Source organism: Bubalus bubalis, chromosome 1, assembly GCF_019923935.1.
Source record: "Bubalus bubalis isolate 160015118507 breed Murrah chromosome 1, NDDB_SH_1, whole genome shotgun sequence".
In the NCBI taxonomy this organism is placed as follows: domain Eukaryota; kingdom Metazoa; phylum Chordata; class Mammalia; order Artiodactyla; family Bovidae; genus Bubalus; species Bubalus bubalis.
This window is the reverse complement of record NC_059157.1, coordinates 45,461,151-45,484,373: the sequence shown is the minus strand read 5'-3', so window position 1 is coordinate 45,484,373 and position 23,223 is coordinate 45,461,151. Positions and strand designations below refer to the sequence as shown.

Genomic DNA, 23,223 nt, shown 5'->3' with positions numbered 1-23,223 from the left:
TGAAACTGTACACAAAATATTGAATCCCTTTGTATATGTGTATATTTCTAGGGAACTCATTTGACATTTCCAAAGGATGCCACGATACAAAACAATGTGATAAATCATGATTTGAGGATTCATAACAATCACCAGACTTATTCCTGCTGAATATTAAGATACTATATAACATGGTGGTTATGAATATGAGTTCTGGATACAAGACAGCTGGAATCTTCACTGAACTGCCTCGCTTAACTAGCCATGCATCACTGGGTAATTTATTCAAACTTCCTAACCTCACTTTTATTTATTTTCAATAGAAAGAAAATAGCAATATTCTCCAAATGACATTGTGAGGGTTAAAATAATGCATGTGAAAGTGTCAGTCACTCAGTGGTGTCCGACTCTTTGGACTGTCTGCCAGACTTCTCTGTCCATGGCATTCTCCAGGCAAGAATAATGGAGTGAGTAGCCATTCCCGTCTCCAGAGGATCGTCCCCATCCAAGGATCAAAACCAGATCGCTTGCATGGCAGGCAGATTCTTTACTATCCCATACACATAATAAGAGCTCAGGAATATTGCTATTAAAATAATTGAATTACATATTAGCACTGTGATTACTTAGCAAGTTTTGGGATGGGTCAAAACATGCACTGTGTTTTGGACATGTTGAATTTGAGATGCTTGCAGGATATCTAAGGAGACATCCAGTAGAAAGTTGGATTTAAGGGTCTGGAATACTGGGAAAAGTCTCTGTCATGTTATTAAGTTTTGTTTCTATTACTCCCTTGATTAGCTCATCTAATTTCATTGTCATATGGGTTTGACTCTCAAATTTATATGTCCAGCAGAAGTCTTCCTAAACACACACTTCACACACCTATTCAACAAATATTATTGGATATTTTATAGTTATCTCAAAATTAATATGTCTCAAATCAAATTCTTGATCATCCCCTCTTAACCTGATCCATCTATAGCCTTCCACATATTGGGCTTCCCTGGTGGTTCAGATGGTAAAGAATCTGCCTGCAATGCAGGAGACCCAGGTTCAATCCCTTGGTCAGAAAGATACCCTGGAGTATTACCCTCTCCAGTATTCTTTCCTGGAGAATTCCACAGAGAGAGGAGCCACATATTAATTAATAGTATTTTCATTTTTCTAGTTACTCAAGCCAAAGATGTTGAAGTCACCCTGATTTTCTTCCTTCTCTCCGCCCCCACCCCCACATAAAATCCGTTCATCAATACTATTGGTTCTACTACAAAATACTACATTCATACATCCATATTCAATTATTTTTTACTCTTTTCTTTGATATGACTCTGGTTCAAGATATTAATAACTCTCTCATTGAGATTATTATGACAGCCTCCCAACTGGTTTTTATGCTTCCACCTTCCCCTGAAAAGTAGTACAATAGGATGTTAGCACTGTGATCAGGTAATTCTTTAAAAAATGGAAATCAGAACAAGTCACTCTTCTGCTGAAGACCTTAATGGCTTCCATCTCACCTGAAAGACAAACATGTCCAAGGTCAGATAAACCCCAGTAAGACCCCATTCCTGCCAAAGACACTCAGAAAACTCAAACAAACCTTGTGCATACCAGGACTCAGGGACACCACATAGACTGAGACAGAACTGTCCTTGAGCATCTCCTGTGGAGGATTGGGTCAGCAGTGGACTGCCACAGTGACAGGGTCTCTGGGTGCAGTAGACTTGGGTATGGCATAAGCCTTCATGGAGGTTGACATTAACCCCAACATAGAGCTGCCAGAACTTACACAGGACTGGTAATTAGACTCTTTGAGGGCACAAACAGAACCTTGTGCACCAAGACCCAGGAGAAAGGAGCAGTGACCCCACAAGACACTGAATCAGACTTGCCTGTGAGTGTTCAGGAGTCTCCAGCAAAGGTGTGGGTTGGTGGTGGCCTGACGCAGGGTTGGGGGCACTGAGTGTAGGAGTACATGCATGGGATCATTTGAAGGAGGTCACCATTATCTTCATTACCTCCACCATAGTTTCAGTTCAGTTCAGTCGCTCAGTCATGTCTGACTCTTTTCAACCCAAGGGACTGTAGCATGCCAGGCATCCCTGTCCATCACCAATTCCAGGGTTTACTCAAACTCGTGTCCATTGAGTTGGTGATGCTATCCAACTATCTCATCCTCTGTCATCACCCTCTCCTCCCACCTTCAGTCTTTCCTAGAATTAGGGTATTTTCAAATGAGTCAGCTCTTTACATCAGGTGGCCAAAATATTGGAGTTTCAGCTTCAACATCAGTCCTTCCAATGAACACCCAGGACTGATCTCCTTTAGGATGGACTGGTTGGATGTCCTTGCAGTCCAAGGGAACATCAAGAGTCTTATCCAACACCATAGTTCAAAAGTATCAATTCTTCTGCATTCAGCTTTCCTTATAGTCCAACTCTCACATCCATACATGACTACTGGAAAAACCATAGCCTTGACTAAACGGACTTTGTTGATAAAATAATGTCTCTGCTTTTGAATATCCTGTCTAGGTTTGTTATAATTTTCCTTGTAAGGAGTAAGTGTCTTTTAATTTCATGGCTGAAATCACCATCTGCAGTGATTTTGGAGCCCCCCAAAATAAAGTCTGCCACTGTTTCCACTGTTTCCCCATCTATTTTCCATGAAGTGATGGGGTTGGATACCATGATCTTAGTTTTCTGAATGTTGAGCTTTAAGCCAACATTTTCACTCTCCTCTTTCACTTTTATCAAGAGGCTCTTTAGTTCTTCTTCACTTTCTGCCATAAGGGTGGTGTCATCTGCATATCTGAGGTTATTCATATTTCTCCCAATAATTGTGATTCCAGCTTGTGCTTCATCCAGCCCAGCATTTCTCATGATGTACTCTGCATATGTTAAATAAGCAGGGTGATAATATACAGCCTTGACGTGTTTTTTTTTTTTTTTTCCTATTTTGAACCAGTCTGTTGTTCCATGTCCAGTTCTAGCTGTTCCTTCCTGATGTGCATACAGATTATGGGCACAGGTAAATAGCAAGGAGGGAGCACAGCTACACCTATCAACAGAAAATTGGATTAAAAATTTACTGATCATGGCTTCCCATATCAGAACAAAACCCATTTTCCCCTTGAAGTCTCCCATCAGGAAGCTTCCATAAGCCTCTTATACTTCTCCATCAGAGGTCAGACAGACTGAAAACCACATCACAGAAAACTAACCAATCTAATCACATGGACCACAGCCTTGTCTAACTCAATTAAACTATGAGCCATGCTGTGTAGGGCCACCCAAGACAGACAGCTCGTGGTGGAGAGTTCTGACAAAATGTGGTCCACTGGAGAAGGGCATGGCAAACCACTTCAGCATTCTTGCCTTGAAAACCCCATGAACAGTATGAAAAGCCAAAATGATAGTACACTGAAAGATGAACTCCCCAGGTCGTTAGTGCCAAATATGCTACTGGAGATCATTGGAGAAACAACTCCAGAAAGAATGAAGAGATGGAGCCAAAGCAAAAACAACACCCAGTTGTGGATGTGACTCAGTTGTGATGGAAGCAAGGTCTGATGCTATAAAAGCAATAGTGCATAGGAATCTGGAATGTTATGTCCATGAATCACAGCAAAATGGAAGTGATCAAACAGGAGATGGCAAGAGTGACTGTCCACATTTTAGGAATCAGTGAACTAAAATGAACTGAAATGGGTGAGTTTAACTCAGATGATCATTATGTCTACTATTGTGGGCAAGAATCCCTTAGAAGAAATGGAATAGCCATCATAGTCAACAAAAGAGTCTGAATTCAGTACTCAGATGCAGTCTCAAAAATGACAAAATGATCTCTGTTCATTTCCAAGGCAAACCATTCAGTATCATGGTAATCACCCCTACCAATAATGGTGAAGAAGCTGAAGTTGAACGGTTCTCTGAGACCTACAAGACCTTCTAGAACTAACACCCCCCCCCCCAAAAAAGATGTCCTTTTCATTATAAGGGACTGGAATGCAAAAGTAGGAAGTCAAGAAACACCTGGAGTAAATTTGGCCTTGGAGTACACAATGAAGCAGGGCAAAAGCTAACAGTGTTTTGCCAAGAGAACACACTGGTCATAGCAAACACCCTCTTCCATCAACACAAGTGAAGACTCTACACAAGGACATCACCAGATGGTCAACACGAAAATCAGACTGATTATATTCTTTGCAGCCAAAGATGGAGAAGGTCTATACAGTCAGCAGAAACAAGACCAGGAGCTGTCTGTGACTCAGATCATGAACTCCTTTTTGCCAAATTCATACTTAAATAGAACAAACTAGGGAAAACCACTAAACCATTCAGGTGTGACCTAAATAAAATCCCTTACAATTATACAGTGGAGGTGGGAAAACGATTTAAGGGACTAGATCTGATAGACAGAGTGCCTGGTGAACTATGGATGGAGGTTCGTGACATTGTACAGGTGATAGGGATCAAGACCATCCCGAAGAAAAAGAAATGGATAAAAGCAAAATGGCTGTCTGGGGAGGACTTACAAATAGTGGTGAGAAGAAGAGAAGTGAAAAGCAAAGGAAAAAAGGAAAGATATACCCATTTGAATGCAGAGTTCCAAAGAATAGCAAGGAGAGATATGAAATACTTCCTCAGAAATGAATGCAAAGAAATAGAGGAAAACAATAGAATGGGAAAGACTAAAGATCTCTTCAAGAAAGTTAGAGATACCAAGGGAACATTTCACGCAAAAATGGGCTCGATAAAGGACAGAAATGGTATGGACATAACAGTATCAGTAGATATTAAGAAGAAGTGGCAAGAATATACAGGAAAAGTGTACAAAAAAGATCTTCATCACTCAGACAATCACGATGGTGTGATAACTCACCTACAACCAGACATCTTGAAATGTGAAGTCATGTGGACCTCAGGAAGCATCACTACAAAGAAAGCTAGTGAAGGTGATGGAATTCCAGTTGAGCTATTTCAAATCCTAAAAGAAGATGCTGTGAAAATGTTGAACTCAATATGCCAGCAAATTTGGAAAACTCAACAGTGGCCACAGGACTTGAAACTACTGTAAAAATAAGACAGATAACTGGAAGCAGGAGGCTTAAGTCCAAACCCTGACTCCAGGGAACTCCTGACTCCAAGGAACATTAATTGACAGGAGCTCATCAAACGCCTCCATACTGACACTGAAACCAAGCACCATACAAGGGCCAACAAGTTCCAGGGCAAGACATACCAAGAAAATTCTCCAGCAACAAAGGAACACAGCCCTGAGCTTCAAGATACAGGCTGCCCAAAGTCACCCCAAAGCCATAGACATCTCATAACTCATTACTGGACATTTCATTACACTCCAGAGAGAAGAAATACAGCTCCACCCACCAGAACACAGACACAAGCTTCCATATCCAGGAAACCTTGACAAGCCACCTGTACAAACCCACACACAGCGAGGAAACGCCACAATAAAGAGAACTCCACAAACTGCCAGAGTACAGAAAGGACACCCCAAACTCAGCAATTTAAACAAGATGAAGAGACAGAGGAATACCCAGCAGATAAAGGAACAGGATAAATGCCCACCAAACCAAACAAAAGAGGAAGAGATAGGGAATCTACCTGATAAAGAATTCCGAATAATGATAGTGAAATTGATCCAAAATCTTGAAATTAAAACGGAATCACAGATAAATAGTCTGGAGACAAGGATTGAGAAGATGCAAGAAAGGTTTAACAAGGACCTAAAAGAAATAAAAAAGAGTCAATATATAATGAATAATGCAATAAGTGAAATTAAAAACACTCTGGAGGCAACAAATAGTAGAATAACAGAGGCAGAAGATAGGATTAGTGAATTAGAAGATAGAATGGTAGAAATAAATGAATCAGAGAGGGTAAAAGAAAAACGAATTAAAAGAAATGAGGACAATCTCAGAGACCTCCAGGACAATATTAAACGCTACAACATTCGAATCATAGGGGTCCCAGAAGAAGAAGACAAAAAGAAAGACCGTGAGAAAATACTTGAGGAGATAATAGTTGAAAACTTCCCTAAAATGGGGAAGGAAATAATCACCCAAGTCCAAGAAACCCAGAGAGTCCCAAACAGGATAAAGCCAAGGTGAAACACCCCAAGACACATAGTAATCAAATTAACAAAGATCAAACACAAAGAACAAATATTAAAAGCAGAAAGGGAAAAACAACAAATAACACACAAGGGAATTCCCATAAGGATAACAGCTGATCTTTCAAGAGAAACTCTTCAAGCCAGGAGGGAATGGCAAGACATACTTAAAATGATGAAAGAAAATAACCTACAGCCAAGATTATTGTACCCAGCAAGGATCTCATTCAAGTATGAAGGAGAAATCAAAAGCTTTTCAGACAAGCAAAAGCTGAGAGAATTCTGCACCACCAAACCAGCTCTCCAACAAACACTGAAGGATCTTCTCTAGACAGGAAACACAAAAACGGTGTATAAATTCGAACCCAAAACAATAAAGTAAATGGCAACGGGATCATACTTATCAGTAATTACCTTAAACGTAAATGGGTTGAATGCCCCAACCAAAAGACAAAGACTGGCTGAAGGGATACAAAAATAAGACCCCTACATATGTTGTCTACAAGAGACCCACCTCAAAACAGGGGACACATACAGACTGAAAGTGAAGGGCTGGAAAAAGATTTTCCATGCAAATAGGGACCAAAAGAAAGCAGGAGTAGCAATACTCATATCAGATAAAACAGACTCTAAAATAAAGGCTGTGAAAAGAGACAAAGAAGGTCACTACATAATCATCAAAAGATCAATCCAAGAAGAAGATATAACAATTATAAATATATATGCACCCAACACGGGAGCACCGCAGGATGTAAGACAAATGCTAACAAGTATGAAAGGAGAAATTAACAACAACACAATAATAGTGGGAGACTTTAATACCCCACTCACACCTATGGATAGATCAACTAAACAGAAAATTAACAAGGAAACACAAATTTTAAACAATACAATAGACCAGTTAGACCTAATTGATATTTATAGGACATTTAATCCCCAAACAATGAATTTCACCTGTTTCTCAAGGGCACATGGAACCTTCTCCAGGATAGATCACATCCTGGGCCATAAAGCTAGCCTTGGTAGATTCAAAAAAATAGAAATCATTCCAAGCATCTTTTCTGACCACAATGCAGTAAGATTAGATCTCAATTACAAGAGAAAAACTATTAAAATTCCAACATATGGAGGCTGAAGAACACGCTGCTGAATAACCAACAAATCACAGAAGAAATCAAAAAAGAAATCAAAATTTGCATAGAAACGAATGAAAATGAAAACACAACAACCCAAAACCTGTGGGACACGGTAAAAGTAGTCCTAAGGGGAAAGTTCATAGCAATACAGGCACACCTCAAGAAACAAGAAAAATAAATAACCTAATTCTACACCTGAAGCAACTAGAAAAGGAAGAAATGAAGAACCCCAGGGTTAGTAGAAGGAAAGAAATCTTAAAAATTAGAGCAGAAATAAATGCAAAAAAACAAAAGAGACCATAGCAAAAATCAACAAAACCAAAAGCTGGTTCTTTGAAAGGATATATAAAATTGACAAACCATTAGCTAGTCTCATCAAGAAACAAAGGGAGAAAAATCAAATCAATAAAATTAGAAACGAAAACGGAGAGATCACAACAGACAACACAGAAATACAAAGGATCATAAGAGAGTACTATCAATAATTATATGCCAATAAAATGGACAACGTGGAAGAAATGGACAAATTCTTAGAAAAGTACAACTTTCCAAAACTCGACCAGGAAGAAATAGAAAATCTTAACAGACCCATCACAAGCACGGAAATTGAAACTGTAATCAAAAATCTTCCAGCCAACAAAAGCCCAGGTCCAGACGGCTTCACAGCTGAATTCTACCAAAAATTTAGAGAAGAGCTAACACCTATCCTGCTCAAACTCTTCCAGAAAATTGCAGAGGAAGGTAAACTTCCAAACTCATTCTATGAGGCCACCATCAGCCTAATACCAAAACCTGACAAAGATCCCACAAAAAAAGAAAACTACAGGGCAATATCACTGATGAACATAGATGCAAAAATCCTTAACAAAGTTCTAGAAATCAGAATCCAACAACACATTAAAAAGATCATACACCATGACCAAGTGGGCTTTATCCCAGGGATGCAAGGATTCTTCAATATCCGCAAATCAATCAATGTAATACACCACCTTAACAAATTGAAAAATAAAAACCATATGATTTTCTCAATAGATGCAGAGAAAGCCTTTGACAAAATTCAACATCCATTTATGATAAAAACTCTCCAGAAAGCAGGAATAGAAGGAACATACCTCAACATAATCAAAGCTATATATGACAAACCCACAGCAAACATTATCCTCAATGGTTAAAAATTGAAAGCATTTCCTCTAAAGTCAGGAACAAGACAAGGGTGCCCACTTTCACCATTACTATTCAACATAGTTTTGGAAGTTTTGGCCACAGCAATCAGAGCAGAAAAAGAAATAAAAGGAATCCAAATTGGAAAAGAAGAAGTAAAGCTCTCACTATTTGCAGATGACATGATCCTCTACATAGAAAACCCTAAAGACTCCACCAGAAAATTACTAGAACTAATCAATGAGTATAGTAAAGTTGCAGGATATAAAATCAACACACAGAAATCCCTTGCATTCCTATACACTAACAATGATAAAACAGAAAGAGAAATTAAGGAAACAATTCCATTCACCATTGCAACAGAAAGAATAAAATACTTAGGAATATATCTACCTAAAGAAACTAAAGACCTATATATAGAAAACTGTAAAACACTGGTGAAAGAAATCAAAGAGGACACTAATAGATGGAGAAATATACCATGTTCATGGATTGGAAGAATCAATATAGTGAAAATGAGTATACTACCCAAAGTAATTTATGGATTTAATGCAATCCCTATCAAGCTACCAACAGTATTCTTCACAGAGCTAGAACAAATAATTTCACAATTTGTATGGAAAAACAAAAAACCTCGAATAGCCAAAGCGATCTTGAGAAAGAAGAATGGAACTGGAGGAATCAACCTACCTGACTTCAGGCTCTTACTACAAAGCCACAGTTATCAAGACAGTATGGTACTGGCACAAAGACAGAAATATAGATCTATGGAACAAAATAGAAAGTCCAGAGATAAATCCACGCACATATGGACACCTTATCTTTGACAAAGGAGGCAAGAATATACAATGGATTAAAGACAATCTCTTTAACAAGTGGTGCTGGGAAATCTGGTCAACCACTTGTAAAAGAATGAAACTAGAACACTTTCTAACACCATACACAAAAATAAACTCAAAATGGATTAAAGATCTAAATGTAAGACCAGAAACTATAAAACTCCTAGAGGAGAACATAGGCAAAACACTCTCTGACATACACCACAGCAGGATCCTCTATGACCCACCTCCCAGAATATTGGAAATAAAAGCAAAAATAAACAAATGGGGCCTAATTAACCTTAAAAGCTTCTGCATATCAAAGGAAACTATTAGCAAGGTGAAAAGACAGCCTTCAGAATGGGAGAAGATAATAGCAAATGAAGCAACTGACAAACAACTAATCTCGAGAATATACAAGCAACTCCTACAGCTCAACTTCAGAAAAATAAATGACCCAATCAAAAACTGGGCCAAAGAACTAAATAGACATTTCTCCAAAGAAGACATACAGATGGCTCACAAACACATGAAAAGATGCTCATCATCACTCATTATCAGAGAAATGCAAATCAAAACCACTTTGAGGTACCATTTCACACCAGTCAGAATGGCTGTGATCCAAAAGTCTACAAGTAATAAATGCTGGAGAGGGTGTGGAGAAAAGGGAACCCTCTTACACTGTTGGTGGGAATGCAAACTAGTACAGCCACTCTGGAGAACAGTGTGGAGATTCCTTAAGAATCTGGAAATAGAACTGCCTTATGATCCAGCAATCCCACTGCTGGGCATACACACTGAGAAAACCAGAATTGAAAGAGACACGTGTACCCCAGTGTTCATCGCAGCACTGTTTATAATAGCCAGGACATGGAAGCAACCTAGATGTCCATCAGCAGATGAATGGATAAGAAAGCAGTGGTACACATACACAATGGAGTATTACTCAGCCATTAAAAAGAATACATTTGAATCAGTTCTAATGAGGTGGATGATACTGGAGCCTATTATACAGAGTGATGTAAGCCAGAAGGAAAAACACCAATACAGTATACTAATGCATATATATGGAATTTAGAAAGATGGCAACAATAACCCTGTGTACGAGACAGCAAAAGAGACACAGATGTATAGAACAGTCTTATGGACTCTGTGGGAGAGGGAGAGGGTGGGAAGATTTGGGAGAATGGCATTGAAACATGTAAAATATCATGTATTAAACGAGTTGCCAGTCCAGGTTTGATGTATGATACTGGATGCTTGGGGCTGGTGCACTGGGACGACCCAGAGGGATGGTATGGGGAGGGAGGAGGGAGGAAGGTTCAGGATGGGAAACACATGTATACCTGTGGTGGATTCATTTTGATATTTGGCAAAAACTAATACAATTATGTAAGGTTTAAAAATAAAATAAAAAAAAAAATAAAATGTCACTTTTCATTCCAATCCCACAGAAAGGCAATGCCAAAGAATGCTCAAACTACCCCACAATTTTACTAATCTCACATGCTAGTAAAGTAATGCTCAAAATTCTCTAAGCCAGGCTTAAACTGTGAACTTGCACATGTTCAAGCTGGATTTAGAAAAGGCAGAGGAACCAGAGACCAAATTGCCAACATCTGCTGGATCATGGAAAAAGAAAAAGAGTTCCAGAAAAGCATCTATTTCTGCTTTATTGACTATGCCAAAGCCTTTGACTGTGTGGATCACAATAAACTGTGGAAAATTCTGAAAAAGATGGGAATACCAGACCACCTGACCTGCCTCTTGAGAAATCTATATGGAGATCAGGAAGCAACAGTTAGAACTGAACATGGAACAACAGAGTGTTTCCAAATAGGAAAGGAATCTGTCAAGGCTGTATATTGTCCCTTGTTTATTTAACTTAAATGCAGAATACACCATGAGAAATACTGGGATGGCTGAAGCACAAGTTGAAATCAAGATTGCTGGGAGAAATATTAGTAACCTCAGACATGCAGATGACACCACCCTTATGGCAGAAAGTGAAGAATAACTAAAGAGCCTCTTGATGAAAGTGAAAGAGGAGAGTGAAAAAGTTAGCTTAAAGCTCAACATTCAGAAAATTAAAATCTTGGTATCTGGGCCCATCACTTCATGGCAAATAGATGAGGAAAAAATGGAAACAGTGAGAGAATATATTTTTGGGGGCTCCAAAATCACTGCAGATGGTGACTGCAGCCATGAAATTAAAAGATGCTTGCTTCTGGGAAGAAAAGCAATGACCAACCTAGACAATATGTAATCAAACTATGCTTTTTCCAGTAGCCACTTATGGATGTGAAAGTTGTACTGTAAAAAATGTTGAGCATTGAAGAATTGATGCTTTTGAACTGTGGAGTTGAAGAAGACTCTTAAGAGTCCCTTGGACTGCAAGGAGATCCAACCAATCAATCCAATAGGAAATCAGTCCTGAATATTCATTGGAAGGACTGATGCTGAAGCTGAAATTCCAATCCTTTGGCTACCTGATGCGAAGAACTGAGTCATTGAAAAAGTCCCTGATGATGGGTAAGGTTGAAGGCTGGAAGAGAAGGGGAGGACAGAGGATGAGATGGTTGGATTGCATCACTGACTCATTGGACATGAATTTGAGCAGTCTCTAAGTGTTTTCAATGGACAGGGAAGCCCAGTGTGCTGCAATCCATTGGGTCGCAAAGAGTTGAACTCAACTGAGCAACTGAACTGAACTGATATGTGACTTGGAACAATTTCTTAAGTTATCAGAGTCTGTTTCCTTATTTGCAAAATAAAGATCATATACCCAGCTTTGATCTAATGGCATTTGTATTAAGTAATAAATATTAAAGACAGTGGTGCATTTCAAAATGCTTTTTATTTTTATATCCAGTTTTTGCTTTTATTTTTTTATTTTATGCATTTATTTTAATTAGAGGCCAATTACTTTACAATATTGTATTGGTTTTGCCATATGTCAACATGAATCCACCACGGGTGTACACATGTTCCCAATCCTGAACCCCCCTCCCATCTCCCTCCCATATCATCCCTCTGCGTCATCCTAGTGCACCAGCCCCAAGCATCCTGTATCCTGCATCGAACCTGGACTGGCGATTTGTTTCTTATATGATATTACACATGTTTCAATGCCATTCCCCCAAATCATCCCCCTCTTCCTCTCCAACAGAGTCCAAAACACTGTTCTATACATCTGTGTCTCTTTTGCTGTCTCACATACAGGGCTATCATTACCATCTTTCTGAATTCCATATATATGCGTTAGTATACTGTATTGGTGTCAAAATGCTTTTTAAGCTGAAGGCATTGTTATTATGGATACTGGAAAATACCATCAGTTGATTGCCCACTATATGATACTGCAAATTACAGATATGAACAAAGCACATTCCCTGCCTTGTACTTTTAGCAATCTAATGCAGTAATGCTAAGGTTCACTTGATTTACTCTGTTTACTGCTCTGGTTTATCAGAAATCAGTTTTCTTCATGCTAGAGAAATAAAGATTCCAATTGAGGACAGTCACAGGGTTTGATTTCAGTCTCTTACCTTGAAATGAATCTTTTGATCATCTCCAATTCCCTGATCCATGAAAGCAGCACCTGCAGAAAGGAGTAAGTTCAAAGATCATGTGCCTTATTAAGTTGCTAACAAGGTCATGGTAGATGTCATAGATATAGCTGATGAAATTCCATTCTTCAAAAAACCACATGCTGTTTTTATATAATCATAGAAACAGAGGAAAACAACATAATAGGAAAAACTAGAAATCTCTTCAAGAAGGGAACATTTCATGCAAAGATGGGCTCGATAAAGGACAGAAATGTTATGGACCTAACAGAAGCAGCAACTATGAAGAAGAGGTGGCAAGAATACACAGAAGAACTGTACAAAAAAGATCTTCATGACCCAGATAATCATGACGGTGTGATCACTCACCTAGAGCCAGACATCCTGGAACATGAAGTCAAGTGGGCCTCAGAAAGCATCACTATGAACAAAGCTAGTGGAGATGATGGAATTCCAGTTGAGCTATTTCAAATCCTGAAAGATGATGTTGTGAAAGTGCTGCACTCACTATGCCAGCAAATTTGGAAAACTCAGCAGTGGCCACAGGACTGGAAAAGGTCAGTTTTCATTCCAATCCCAAAGAAAGGCAATGCCAAAGAATGCTCCAACTACTGCACAATTGCACTCATCTCACACGCTAGTAAAGTAATGCTCAAAATTCTTCAAGCCCGGCTTCAGCAGTATGTGAACCATGAACTTCCAGATGTTCAATCTGGTTTTAGAAAAGGCAGAGGAACCAAAGATCAAATTGACAACATCTGCTGGGTCATTCAAAAAGCAAGAGAGTTCCAGGAAAACATCTCTTTCTGCTTTATTGACTATGTCAAAGCCTTTGACTGTGTGGATCACAATAAACTGTGGAAAATTCTGAAAGAGATGGGAATACCAGACCACCTGACCTGCCTCTTGAGAAACCTATATGCAGGTCAGGAAGCAACAGTTAGAACTGGACATGGAACAACAGACTGGTTCCCAATAGGAAAAGGAGTATGTCAAGGCTGTACATTGTCACCCTGCTTATTTAGCTTATATGCAGAGTACATCATGAGAAATGCTGGGCTGAAAGAAGCACAAGCTGGAATCAAGATTTCCAGGAGAAATATCAATAACCTCAGATATGCAGATGACACCGCCCTTATGGAAGAAAGTGAAGAGGAACTAAAAGCCTCTTGATGAAAATGAAAGAGGAGAGTGAAAAAGTTGGCTTAAAGCTCAACATTCAGAAAACAAAGATCATGGCATCCGGTCCCATCACTTCATGGGAAATAGATGGGGAAACAATGGAAATAGTGGCAGACTTTATTTTTTTGCGCTCTAAAATCACTGCAGATGGTGATTGCAGCCATGAAATTAAAAGATACTTACTCCTTGGAAGGAAAGTTATGACAAATCTAGATAACATATTAAAAAGCAGAGACATTACTTTGCCAACAAAGGTCCATCTAGTCAAGGCTATAGTTTTTCCCATGGTCATGTATGGATATCAGAGTTGGACTGTGAAGAAAGCTGAGCACCGAAGAATTGATGCTTTTGAACTGTGGTGTTGGAGAAGTCTCTTTGGAGTCTCCTTGGACTGCAAGGAAATTCAAGTGGTCCATTCTAAAGGAAATCAGTTCTGGGTGTTCATTGGAAGGACTGATGCTAAAGATGAAACTCTAATACTTTGGCCAATTCATGTGAAGAGTTGACTCATTGGGAAAGACTCTGATGCTGGGAGGGATTGGAGGTAGGAGGAGAAGGGGATGACAGAGAATGAGATAGCTTTATGGCATCACCGACTCCTTGGACATGAGTTTGAGTGAACCCCGGGAGCTGGTGTTGGGCAGGGAGGCCTGGCGTGCTGTGATTCATGGGGTCTCAAAGAGTCGGACACGACTGAATGAGTGAACTGAACTGAACTGAACTGAAAGCCTTTATAAATACAGTGAGAGCTAACCTGATAATAAAATCTTAAAAACATTAGAAATGCAATGTTGACATCACCTTATGTTCAAATTCCTCGTTGGGAACTCTCCTTGAAACAAGTTTCTGAAGTCTTCCCCAGAAATCACAAATTCTATATAGAGATTGAATTCTTTGTCTCTCCAACTGAGCTCTACTTTTTCTCTTTCTTCCAGAGGATGGGAATGGAATAAAAGAATTAATTATCAGTGACAGCTTCTGAAATAAGTGCTGCCCAAGTTTCTCTGGTAGCTCAGCTGGTAAAGAATCCAACTGCAATTCACAGGAGACTCCGGTTCAATTCCTGGGTTGGAAAGATTCACTGGAGAAGGGATAGGCTATCCACTCCAGTATTCTTGGGCTTCCTTGGTGGTTGAGCAGATAAAGAATTCACCTGCAATGTGGGAGACTTGGGTTCGATCCTGGTTTGGGAAGATCCCCTGGAGGAGAGAAGAGGCTACCTACTCCAGTATTCTGGCCTGGAGAATTCCATGAACTGTATAGTCCATGGGGTCACAAAGAGTCAGGCACGACTGAGACACTTTCACTTTCAAGCATTTCATAGCTTATCCCACCAGCTCTCCCATTTGTCAATATAGAGATATTTAAGTGCAGTTTAATCACAGAATAGGGAGTTGGTGAGGGACTAGCTCTCAGTATTCAGAGAACTCCCTGTTGGCTGAGATGACACATTTTGCAGTGAAGTGAGGCTGGGATTGACGTTTGCTCTCCCTGCCATCCTGGTTAGTGAATAACAGTAGCGGTGCTCTTAGGCTCCTCTGTTAGGGACCACTGTCCCCAGCATAGTTTATGCTCTTGTGGAATCTCTGAAAGTTGAAACGAAGTCCGAGCAATTTTTGTTAATTTTTAGCTGACTCAGTCTTCTGCTTGAAGTCATTTAATCTACACAATTAAAGGAAACATGTAATGTTATTTTCCTATTTGTTGTTGTTGCTTAGCTGTGATGTCTGACTCTTTGCGGCCCCATGGACTGTAGCCCACCAAGCTCCTCTGTTCATGGGATTTCCCAGGCAAGGACACTGGAGTGGGTTGCCAAATCCTCCTTCTCCAGGGGATCTTCCTAACCCAGGGATCGAACCTGTGTCTCCTGCTTGGCAGTAAGATTCTTTACTACTTAGTCATCTGGGAAATTCTTTTTTTCTTTTTTAATTTTATTTTATTTTTAAACTTTACATAATTATATTAGTTTTGCCAAATATCAAAATGAATCCGCCACAGGTATACATGTGTTCCCCATCCTGAACCCTCCTCCCTCCTCCCTCCCCATACCATCCCTCTGGGTCGTCCCAGTGCACCAGCCCCAAGCATCCAGTATCGTGCATCGAACCTGGACTGGCAACTCGTTTCATACATGATATTTTACATGTTTCAATGCCAAGATGAAAAAAATAGAGAGATGAAACAATCTGCTAACATTACTGGAATAATTAATGCTGGAGACAATAAAAGAAATTAGGCCTATTTGGTCCAAAGCACTTAATCTCTGACTATTTTTGAATCTCTTAGAATTTCATTATGTACATTGTATGGATTCTTTACTCTAGCTCAGATTTGTGATTTTGTGCTGTTCCATGACAGTTCCATGACTTGTTCTTAAATCACTAGAAATTTCCTATAACCACTATTTTGTCTTCAGAATCTTTTCCTTTGTCTGTGTCTAAAATCAGACTTTAATGTATAGATACTTTCTGCCTTAGCTCTATGGATTTTATCAATTATGTTTATTTTATGCTATCCAATTCTGTTTCTAATTCTTTTTGTAAACTCTTGTATACTACAGGGAATGATGAAATGTCATTTTCAAAAAGTACTTTTGTGCACAAATGTTATCTTTTTGGGATTGTGATAAGTCAAAATTTCCTTTTATTGCTGTGTTTATTTTATTTATAAACCTCTCAAACCTAGAAAGATCAGAAAAAGTATATATATGTACTTTTTGAAAACTTATTTCCTACAGTTCTGTCCTTTTTTCATAAGTAGTTGTTTTCTCTCTTTTAAAATAAAATTTCATTCTAGCTATGGTGCTGGGTATAATGAGTGCTCAAGAATATTGCTGTTGATCTGTTTCATACTCACAGTGAGGGCAACATTATGACTTTTGTGGACCCTTGGTACTTTCACCCTCTTGGGTCTTCTCCTCCATAAAAATGTTAAAAATTATCTTTTCTGACTGCATTGCTATATAGGTGACTTAGTGTAAGCTGCATTTAGATTATATTAATTTCTTTCTTTCTGTTGTAAATGAAATTAAAACATTTCATGGCCTCCTGAGACTATTGTGGGCTCTCGGCACTGTGTCTACTATACCTTCTGAATATCAACCCTGGCTTATAATGTATGAGCCCCTAAAGAAAATTGATCCAGACAGGAGAATCATCCCAGTTCAATCAATTAAGAAGGAGGGAAAATTTATGTAAAATATCACTAAATTTTTTTCTTTTTTTGCCTAAATACTCCACACAAGGTTTATTCATCACCAGCTTTCATTATTTGTACCTGGAGCTTCATGACACTTTTCACTTCTGCATTTCTCAGGGTATAGATTAAAGGATTCAACATAGGAGTTACTATGGTGAAAAACACAGTCACAGTTTTGTCAATGGGGAAAGAGGTCATGGGTCTTAGGCAGAGGAATGAACAAGGTACAAAGAATAAGATGACAACTGTAACATGAGAGGCACAGGTGGACAGGGATGTGCGACGAGAGCTATGAGTCCTCAGGGAGCGCAGGATGACAACATAGGAAGCAACCAGCATCAAGAAAGTTAGCAAACACAGTGACCCACTGTTGGCAGAAATCAGGGGGCCTAGAGTGTGTGTGTCTGTGCAGGTTAGCTCCAGGAGAGGTATCAAATCACACATAAAGTGGTCAATGACATTGGGGCCACAGAATGGTAACTAAACCATAAACAAAATCTGGATCCCTCCATGGAGAAACCCTAAAGCCCCAGCCATTCCAACCAGGAAAGCACACACAGGTCAACTCATGACAGTCATGTAGTGCAGGGGCTTGCAGATGGCTACATAGCAGTCATAGGCCATGACAATCAACAAGACAATCTCAGCTCCAGCAACGAAATGTTCAGCAAAGACCTGAGTCATGCAGCCACTGAAGGAAATGGTGTTCTTTCCAGAGATCAAGTCAAAGATCAACTTGGGTACTATGGAGGAAGAGTAGAAACTATCTATCATGGACAAATAAGACAGAAAAAAGTACAAGGGAGAACCAAGGACTGTGCTGGTGAAGATGGTGACTGAGATGAGCAGATTACCTGCCAACATGATCAAGTAGATGACTAAAAGCACAGCAAATAAGAGTGTCTGCATTCCTGGATTCTGGGTCAGGCCCAGTAGGATAAATTCTGTTATGTTGCTCATCTTTTCCATCAATTCGTCTTGAGTTGCTACTAGCACATGGTTGATCTGGAAAGATCACAGTATTTCTGAGTGATGATATTTTATTTTTTAATATAAATTTATTTATTTTAATTGGAGGCTAATTACTTTACCATATTGTATTGGTTTTGCCATACATCAACATGAATCCACCATGGGTGTATATGTGTTCCCTATCTTGAACCCCCCTCGCACATCCCTCCCCATACTATCCCTCTGGGTCATCCCAGTGCATCAGCCTTGAGCATCCTGTATCATTCATTGAACCTGGACTGGCCATCCGTTTCACATATGATAACATATATGTTTCAATGCCATTCTCCCAAATCATCCCACCCTCGCCCTCCCCCACAGAGTCCAAAAGACTGTTCTATACATCTGTGTCTCTTGTGCTGTCTCACATACAGGGTTATCATTATCATCATTCTAGATTCCATATATATGCATTAGTATACTGAATTGGTGTTTTTCTTTTTGGCTTACTTCACTCTGTATAATTGGCTCCAGTTTCATCCACCTCATTAGAACTGATTCAAATGTATTCTTTTCAATGGCTGAGTAATACTCCACTGTGTATATGTACCGCAGCTTTCTTATCCATTCATCTGCCAATGGGCATCTAGGTTGCTTCCATGTCTTGGCTATTGTAAACAGTGTTGCGATGAACATTGGGGTACACATGTCTCTTTCACTTCTGGTTTCCTCAGTGTGTATGCCCAGCAGTGGGATTTGTGGGTCGTATGGCAGTTCTATTTCCAGTTTTTTAAGGAATCTCCACACTGTTCTCCATAGTATCTGTTCTAGTTTGCATTCCCACCAACAGTGTAAGAGGGTTCCCTTTTCTCCACACCCTCCCTTTTAATTTCAATAGAAAATATCTCATCGTCTCTTTAGCCCTTGTCCCTGGGACTGGTGGAGCTACTCCTTTCTCTTACCTCTGATATTTTACAGATTGTTGTAAAGAAGAATGGGATGAGTTTAAATCTCTCCTGATTCATATTAATTTAAATATATCATGACAATACCTTACAAATACCACAATAAAAGTGAGATATATTTTATGACTATTGTCATGCAGTTAACTTCTAAACTCTCCTTTTAGCTCTGAATGTCTTACAGATAGCTTTATTTGAGTTTGGGGGACAAATTTCATTGACAGTTCTTTATAAAATTATATAAATGCTTGTCTATTAGAACGAATACACCCGTGGCAGATTCATGTTGATGTATGGCAAAACCAATACAATATTGTAAAGTAATTAGCCTCCAATTGAAATAAATAAATTTGAATTAAAAAAGAATGAATATTCATAGGTATATGGACATGATATTTTAAAAATCAACTTTGTATCAGACATGAAAAGTACCAATCAAACCTTACTCTATACCAGCTGTGTTCTGTGACCCATTATTCCTTTCTTTCAAATTAACACACATGCACACGCAAAGACAGAGCTGCAGATGGAGTTTTTGTCCATCAAAATGCCAAGAAACTCTCTTTATAACAACTCTTTGAGCAGCATTCACTCAACAGCCCCAGGTGTTGTGTCTGGCTCAACAAAATAGTTATGCTCACTCTTTTCACATCTTTGAATGTGAACATGTAAGTGGTACAAATTTCCCTGAAAAGTTCTCAATATTTCTGAAATGAGCTTTCTGTGCAATTGTTCTTTCATCACATATAGAATAATGCTTGGATTAACTATATTACCTTATTTACATTTTGCTATGAAATGATATAAGTCATGAAGTTTTCCTGAGTTTCCTATGGACCAGAAAAAAAAATGTTAGGACCACCTGAGATAATACAATTTCCCCCTTTGGAATAAGTTTTATCAATTAATATTAACTTGAAATTTTCATTACTAACTGGTAAAAATATTGAATATATATAAGAATACATTCTTTTCTTGGGGAGTGAGCCTGTATATATGTTTTCATGTTGTAACCAGGGTCATTAGCTATTTTATTCATTAGCTTTCCTTTTCTCTTCTTTCCCTAATCCTTGAAAAAAACATAATAACATTTTATTTTTTTTTTCCACAAAAATTTCTGGGCACAGAAATCAGCATCATGATCTCTCAGCTTCACTAAAGATGAGGAAAGAAAACTTAGAGTTTTCAGGAAAGCTTATGCCTGTGCTGTTTTTCTCTCTCCATGACTCCAACGATGGTGACTATGGCTAATCATTCTCTAAAGATTTAATTCACAAATCCGACTTCAGTGTGGTGGCATGGAAGTAATGGAAAGGAGAAATAATTTTTAATAATTAGAGATCTTCAGAATCAGTCTACTTAGTGAGACATAAGTGTTAATGCCAATCTTGTAAAAGTGGCTTTAGTGGTTCTCAACAGCATCTTTACTGGGAACATTCCAGACAGCATTTTCTATTGACATTTTCACATCATTGTGTCCAAAGTTATTTTTAGAGAGAAAGATTGTTTCAATTTACAGAATCTAACTGCAAATATTATTTCAGTGAAATGAAATTGGCTCCTCAGCGATCAATGCAAAGAAATAGAGGAAAACAACAGAATGGGAAAAACTAGAGATCTCCTCAAGAAAATTAGAGATACCAAGGGAACATTTCATACAAAGATGGGCTTGATAAGGACAAAAATGGTATGGACTTAATAGAAGAAGAAGATATTAAGAAGAGGTGGCAAGAATACACAAAAGAACTGTACAAAAAAGATCTTCACGAACAAGATAATCACAATGGTGTGATCACTGACCTAGAGCCAGACATCCTGGAATGTGAAGTCAAGTGGGCCTTAGAAAGCATCACTACGAACAAAGCTAGTGGAGGTGATGGAATTCCAGGTTAGCTATTTCAAATCCTGAAAGATGATGCTGTCAAAGTGCTGCACTCACTATGCCAGCAAATTTGGAAAACTCAGCAGTGGCCACAGGACTGGAAAAGGTCAGTTTTCATTCCAATCCCAAAGAAAAGCAATGCCAAAGAATGCTCAAACTACTGCACAATTGCACTCATCTCACACGCTAGTAAAGTAATGCTCAAAATTCTCAAAGCCAGGCTTCAGCGATATGTGAACCATGAACTTCCAGATGTTCAATCTGGTTTTAGAAAAGGCAGAGGAACCAAAGATCAAATTGACAACATCTGCTGGATCATCAAAAAAGCAGGAGAGTTCCAGAAAAACATCTCTTTCTGCCTTATTGACTATGCCAAAGCCTTTGACTGTGTGGATCACAATAAACTGTGGGAAGTTCTGAAAGAGATGGGAATACCAGACCACTTGACCTGCCTCTTGAGAAACCTATATGCAAGTCAGGAAGCAACAGTTAGAACTGGACATGAAACAACAGACTGGTTCCAAATAGGAAAAGAAGTATGTCAAGGCTGTATATTGTTATCCTGGTTATTTAACTTCTATGCAGAGCACATCATGAGAAACTCTGGGCTGGAAGAAGCACAAGCTGGAATCAAGACTGCCAGGAGAAATATCAATAACCTCAGATATGCAAATGACACCACCCTTACGGCAGAAAGTGAAGAGGAACTAAAAAGCCTCTTGACGAAAGTGAAACAGGAGAGTGAAAAAGTTGGCTTAAAGCTCAACATTCAGAAAACTAAGATTATGGCATATGTTCCCATCCCTTCATGGGAAATAGATGAGGAAACAGTGGAAACAGTGGCAGACTTTATTTTTTTGTGCTCTAAAATCACTGCAGATGGTGATTGCAGCGATCAAATTAAAATATGCTTACTCCTTGGAAGGAAAGCTATGACCAACCTAGATAGCATATTCAAAAGCAGAGACATTACTTTGCCAACAAAGGTCCATCTAGTCAAGGCTATGGTTTTTCCAGTAGTTATGTATGGATGTGAGAGTTGGACTGTGAAGAAAGCTGAGCACCCAAGAATTGATGCTTTTGAACTGTGGTGTTTGAGAAGACTCTTGAGAGTCCCTTGGACTGCAAAGATATCCAACCAGTCTATTTTAAAGATTAGTCCTGGGTGTTCTTTGGAAGGAATGATGCTAAAGCTGAAACTCCAGTACTTTGGCGAAGTGTTGACTCATTGGAAAAACTCTGATGCTGTGAGGGATTGGGGGCAGGAGGAGAAGGGGACAACAGAGAATGAGATGGCTGGATGGCATCACCGACTTGATGGACGTGAATTTGAGTGAACTCTGGGGGTTGGTGATGGACAGGGAGGCCTGGCGTGCTGCAATTCATGGGGTCTCAAAGAATCGGACATGACTGAGCGACTGAACTGAACTGAACCTTCTTAAATTTGGGGAAAAATAATTAGCTATCACTAACCTGGATCAATTTGTTGTGAATTCTTCACTTTTTAGATTAAACCCAGACCTTACTTTCTTCCCACCAGGCATTTACTTCACAGCTGCAAATATACTGCAAAATAACAAAGAGGACTGTGGAATTTTATGTTTCTAGACAACTCTCCCATTTTCTGGAGTTACTCAAAAAACAAGCTGTTTTAGTTAGGAAACTTTGATAACTTTCAGATTTAATTAACACACTTTCTATTATATTAGGCTTATTATGAGATTATACATGCCTCTTCAAAACATATATTATTCAAATAATGCATCAAATTATTCAAATTTGATTCTTCCAATTAAGAAAATCTTGTATATGAAATTGTAGAATGTATGTGAAAGTGTTAGTCACTTAGTTGTTTTCGACTCTTTGCGACCCCATGCATTGTAGCCCACAAAGCTCCTCTATCCATGGAATTCTCCAGACAAGAATACTGGAGTGGGTTGCCATTTACTTCTCCAGGGGATCTTCCCAACCCATGGATTGAACTCATTTTATTCTTGATTTAAGCCCTTCTTCTAACTCATACTAGCCTTGGGAGCAGTGTCTCCCAAACAGACCATCACCTTGTTCACACATGGCTCTGTGGCTGCTATTGACTTCAAGGTCTTTGTTTGTAATTCTTTCTTCATTGACTCTCGAGAAATGTTTAAATAGACTTTCAAAAAAGCTCAGGGTTTGGTAATACATTGACCTCTCAAGTCCTGAGAGGATTATTGGCCCTGTAGGAATCTTTTCTGAAGCATCAGCCAA

The 23,223-nt window shown here is 39.0% G+C and overlaps 1 protein-coding gene and 1 pseudogene across 1 annotated transcript in view; one reads left to right on the top strand and one right to left on the bottom strand.

Annotated features, from left to right (window-relative positions):
• LOC123465559 (liprin-alpha-1-like) overlaps window positions 1-23,223 on the top strand; it is a gene marked incomplete in the record, with an annotated part of 992,590 nt that overhangs the window by 343,665 nt on the left and 625,702 nt on the right.
• Window positions 17,230-18,150, bottom strand: LOC102413142 (annotated as a pseudogene).